The 6,000-nt window shown below is 37.5% G+C and overlaps 1 protein-coding gene across 1 annotated transcript in view; it reads right to left on the reverse strand.

Annotated features, from left to right (window-relative positions):
* CTDP1 (CTD phosphatase subunit 1) overlaps positions 1 to 6,000 on the reverse strand; it is a 125,727-nt gene that overhangs the window by 92,802 nt on the left and 26,925 nt on the right.

Raw genomic sequence — 6,000 nt, forward strand, 5'->3', positions numbered from 1 at the left:
CAACCAGGAGTTAAAGTGTTGTAAACTTTTTTCTTCTACTTCTCAGGCAAAATATCTATCCAGTTTTAGACTAAGGTCATAAATGCCAACAGAAACACAGGCTCAGAGTTTCTGGGTTTATTTATAATCCAAAAAACAACTTAAGCTTGAAGTAAGTCTATTTCCATGATTTACAAGGTTTTAAGTATTTCCATTTACTTCTGGAGAAGAGTTTGCATTACAAGCAACAAGGTAACCCTCTTTCACCTTCTATGCCAACATCTATGAACAGCTTGCATGTTTCAAAAAGCCACTGCTAAGAGTCAACAAAATATAATAAAAAGGTACAAAACCCCCCAAACAAGTGGACTTGCAGGGCCCTTTGTATAAGATCTAGTACATCTTTCAAATACTATTTACAATGTGTTTTTTTATTTAGAACATTTTAAACCAGAAGCATTATCATTTAGGAGAATTCAAGATGAATTTTTTAAAAAGGGAAAAGGTAAAAATATAGTTCTCAACGCTGTTACATAGAACCCCTTCAAAACATTCAGTTCACACAGAATGAATTCATTAGCGGAAAGATGCAAGCCTGTAACTCTGTAACTTGCTTCTTTAACAATAAGTACTTCTATTAACCACAGAAGAAAACAGGCTGTCATATCTCAGTAATTCATTTAAGTAATAAACAGTTCTGCAGCCCACTCCCCCTATTATTGTTATCAACTGCTGACATTACTTTTATGCATTTGCTTTTCTATTGCCACTTCTCTGACAGTCTTGTTAGCAGTCGTGCAGCAGTTCTCAAACGCCTGCTGCAAAACTCCACCTGAGAGTTGAGGAACATCCATCTGACAGCAGGATCAACCCAAATCTATGCAATGAACCTTGGCAATCTAAGTGGCACTTAGTCAAAAATTTGAAGTGACTAAGTAGTGACTGTACAGCCTTCTAATAATTGACAGAACAATAATGAACCTGAACCTGCAGTTCTCTCAAACCACACCTGAACTTTGCCATCTGTTACTGAAGAATAGTAATTGCAGATGAACTGCTGCAAATCCAGACAACGGTCTTGGACTAATCTCACTGCTGACTAATTTTTGGTTTTCTCAGGCATACATCACTCTGTCAGATAAAGGCACATAATTTCCCCTTATCTCAGAACAACTTAACACTGCATTCCTCCTACACCTAGTCAAGGTCACCTGTAATTACTGGAACAAATCTGGTTTGCCTCCTGCACCTGTAGGTGCATATCTAGAGACAGAAACAGATGAACACCAAAACAGCCTGGATATCAAAGCAGAGAAAGAGACAGCTTCAACACACACACACAGAGCTGACATCAAAGCTATAAACATGGGCTTTACTTCCTCCCAAAGAAGTAAAGAAAGAAGTGCGCTTCCAAAGAAGTGCAAAGAAATCTGGGAGGATCCTACGATCCCCCCCCTTCTGCCTTGGAAAGCTGCATCTGTTAATGGAATATTACACCTTCTGCAAACATTTCATCACCTTTCCCACTGAAACCATGCACTTAGGCAATCACAGTCCCTTTGTCTATTACTTCCAAATAAATAAAATGGGGAAAGGCTTACTGTAGGATGCACTAGCCCCAACTCTAACACCATCCTCCCGTTCTTTCCCTTTATAGATACTGTGGCAAACTTATCTGGACACTACATCCTGCGTGCTCTACTCTAGGACTTGCTGTTAAAACAAATGAACACACTTACACAGGAAAAATTCACAACTCTTAATACCCTTAAGAACAACTATGAACCAAACCGTCCTAAGTTACAACACAGTGTCCAAACAAAGAGCAGCAACTCTGCGTTTGACAACAACCATATGACAGCAATAGCATCATGTGAGCCCAGAAACCAAACACACTCTGAAGCAGAGGACAACTGCTTGGAAAGCTGCTCAGCTTATAGAAGATAAGTGTGATAAACAGCTGGAATGTTAATGAAGTTCTCAAGCAATGCTAGGGCCACTTGCCCTTCCCCAGGCCCTTCTGTGAATGAGAATTCACAGCATTCACTCCACTAAGCTTGTACCAAGACCATTTTTCTTTCACACCTTTTTGAATGCTGTGAAGTCTTAGATGTAATTTTAACTAGGAAGCACTAGAAAGCAAACAAATACTCATAATTCAATTCTACTGTGTGAAAATCACTATCTTATGCTAACTTTTTCTTAGAACAGTTGTAAAAAAGCCATTTTGGTTTATTTTTTTTTTTTTAAGGTATTAGTGCAATAGTGACCTGGCAATATCCAAACACTTACCTTAAAAAAGGAAGCATTTCCTTTAACACAGCAACTGTTTAAGAAAACCAGGGAAACCTTTCCCTCTTCCAAAGCCTTCTTAAGACAAGTAGTCTCTCCTGTTGGTGACAGTTCTACCCTTCCCATATTTCCAATTCCGTAGGTTTAACTTCAGCAAAATCAAACCCAAACAAAATGTATAATCAAGATCCCTAACTGTAACCTGTAATGCATTACCTGCTCTCCAGGAAGTCATTTCATGCTCCCCTATATGCTTTAAAAGGCAACTACTGCCAATTCAGCTACCCAGACATGGTAGCAGACCTTAAGCTAACCTTTAAGTTTTTAACTACACAAAATAGATATCCAAACAGCTGTCTATTTTATAAGTGACAACTTACAATTAATTGTTTATTATCATTTTCCAGAAGAGATCCCAAAAATTAAAGGCTGGCAGCTCTTTACTGAACCTTTCGGCTAGTATGTCCCATCTGCAAATATTTTATATACTCTTGTTGATGTTTAAGAATTTGCAACACCATCACTCCATATTAATTTTATTTAGCAAGTTCAAATGTTTCATTAGCCATTTACCTAAGGGGAGTCTTCCACCAGATAAATCTGACCTTGAAAATCCAAACAGCTGTTTGTTGGATTGCCCTGCTAGGGCAAGCCCTTAAGTTAACACCAAACACAGTCATCAAATCAGAAAGGTCCAAGTAGGCATGCAAGTTGTACTACTGAGATTGCTCAAGATAAACAAAAACCTCTTTGGGTCAAGACAAACTTTCAGAACTATTCAAAGCTGAAGCTCTCTTCTTTCCTCAAACTTTTCAATCCTTCCCAGGACAAACGCCTATGTATTGTGAAACATAAAAATTAAACGTCTCATTACAGTCCCCCATGAGAATTTCTGTCCATATGTTTTCTCTTCAGAACAGACAATTACAGAAAACCATGTGGGCAGTTGCTGAGAAGAAACAACATGCCCAGTTCCCTTTGAAAAAATGGGTTTCCAACAACTCTAACACTAAAGCTCAAAATACCCTAAGAAACTAGACACAATAACAAAGAAGAAGAATCCATTACCATTTGGGTAAAAATACAATCTATTTCAGCACAGACTCTACAAACCAACATTTTTTAAAAAACATGCTATAACCCACTTGTAGTTCTACAATGGGATGCATAAAGGAGTACCATGAGCTATCTCCTTCTTTCTGCTGCCCATACAGTCACACACAGCAAAAAAGTATTTCAGTTTCAGTAAGATGATTAACTCACAGTACAAAGAATAGAGCAGAAAACTCCTGTTTTGGGAGAAACCTTGTAAAGATAAGAATGTTACCAAAGACTATCATACAAAATGCCAAATAGAACATACACAACCTCAAAAAATGCTATGCCCCAGTGCTGACCTGTCATTTATTCCCTTGATGACTCTACTGGCATTTACACAATCACTTTGATCTGACCTATCTGTGTGCTACTGCTGAAAGGAGAATTACTTCCCCTTCCCTCCACCAACTCCTGTTGAGCAACTGAAGAAACTGAGGGAATCGATTATTATAGACCATTTACAAGAGACTGGGTAGGAAGAAACACAAAGAAAAGATGAGAAACCAGCCATCTTTAACTACATGCTTTCCAACACCCTACTCAATGAAAGCAGAAGGCACTCAAGTCTGAGCATCCCTTCCAGCCAACTCTCATATCAGCATGAAGCAATCAGGAAACCATGGTCTAAGAAAGCCACACTGAGAAAAACTGCGTACACAAGGTTGTTACAACCACACTACAGGTAAATTCCAAGCCTGATGCCTGTTTCCAAGCAAACCTGACTGAGCAGCTTGATAATCTTAGATAACAAGTTTTGTGAAAACATGGCCATGTAAAGAAAAAAGTACTTTGTCCTCTACCATTCAGTACAATAAGCTATCTTGTGGGCTTTCAACTTGTTAGGTACCTAGGAATAGGAGAAAGAGAAGGCAATGAAAGACAAAACCCCTTATTTAGAACTTGTATCTTTTTCACTATCCAATTCAACCAAACACCAAAGAGACAGCCTTCTTTTAATGTTTCTGGGTGTATATGGCAAAAAGGAGAGGGGGGAAATTAAAAAAAAAAGAGACACTAAGTCAGAAAGATGCATATCAAAACTTACTAAAAAATAACGGGATTAATTCAGGCATAAAAAGGAATTAAACAAGAGACAGAGTAAGTTGGGATTGTTAAGTATCATCCAACAGTCCTCAGTGTTTGGCACTGAGGGGTTTTTTTAGACTTATAACTTCATTAAATATTTGCCAGGCTAGTCTGAAAACATTTGTTTCTAACAAACAGCAAGGTTAAAAGCGTTACCACTTTACAATAAACTGCAATACATTAGCATTTTATTCCTCTTGGAAGACTGTAAGATGCATAGTACTGGGGTCTGGGGTCAAGTTGACAGTTACCTAGGCCATGAGCCTATGTGACATCAGATAACTAAAAGAAGATATTCTTTTTAAAACACATAATCAAGTTCCTGGCACAAAATACAAACATTCCAGAAGCCAATGACACAAAAAAATCTACAGTTTTAGAGAACAAATCCCCACCTCTTTCCTGCTATCTTCTCTAAAATTGACAAGTTTTGCTTCACTAAGATGCAAACAGTTTAAACAAGATTTTTATTACAATACAAATATACTCTGTAGTAAGACACAAAGATACCCAGGTTAAATATGCAGGCAATAAATATTTCAGAAGACTCTTTTAATGTGAACCAAACATACCCTTGCAATAGTCTGTCCCATCAGCAGGGCAATCATTTTATATTAGAAATGCTTACATAAATATTTGCATAAAGCATTAATAGTGACCCAACCCAGAATCCTGCCATACCTGTAGCACCTTCAGAATGATTAACCTTGATGGGTAACTGGCACTAATATTACACAGAGCAGTACAGGATTTTTGGCATTTTATTTGTTGCTCCTGCTACCCATCAAAATTATACCTCCTTAACATCAAAGGTCTGTCATTAACTGCTTCCTGTACTCCCCTGTTATTTACAGTCCTAAAAGGTTAGACACCTTTCTCTCTCACGTTCCAGTCTGACATGTGATGCAAGCCTATTTTTTAAAAACCTATTATTTGCAAAAATAAGCAAAAGCTACCTACTGTCTGCCTGCCTTGGGCTCTCCCTTGAGGAAAGTTTGCACTCCTGGCAATGCTACAAAGTGGGTAATAACACTACAAAAAATTAAGTGCTATAAACGTGCAAAATTACTTTCAAGCAGCAAAAGATTTCATCTCATGCTTGATATGAGAAAGAAAATAATAAAAAAATTAGAAATGTGTCTTCTTAATTGGGAGAGACTTTCACTAAATGATGTCTTTATTTCCAGAATTATTATGACCTAACTGACATAGAAGAAAATTCAGCCACTCATATTGTTTATCCTCAAATGAAAGGGTTTGATCAGCTCATCTTCTCACAGTCTAATGAAAAGGAAAAATATTTTGAATAGAAATAGTACTTCTACAGTGTTTCAGGGTCTGACGAATACTTGCAAATATCTTTGTTTCACAGAAAATTCAGCGCTAGATCGGCCAAGCTCACTTTTCTGAAGGCAGCACAGCACCTATCATACTGGATAGTTTGGATTACAACAAGTGTTTCTTCTGCAGATGATGTCTAAATTTCAGCTATGTTACTTACTTTAATCACACTTGGGTTTAAACAATGCAAAATCCTAACAAAAG

This window comes from Sylvia atricapilla, chromosome 1, assembly GCF_009819655.1.
Source record: "Sylvia atricapilla isolate bSylAtr1 chromosome 1, bSylAtr1.pri, whole genome shotgun sequence".
Taxonomy (NCBI): domain Eukaryota; kingdom Metazoa; phylum Chordata; class Aves; order Passeriformes; family Sylviidae; genus Sylvia; species Sylvia atricapilla.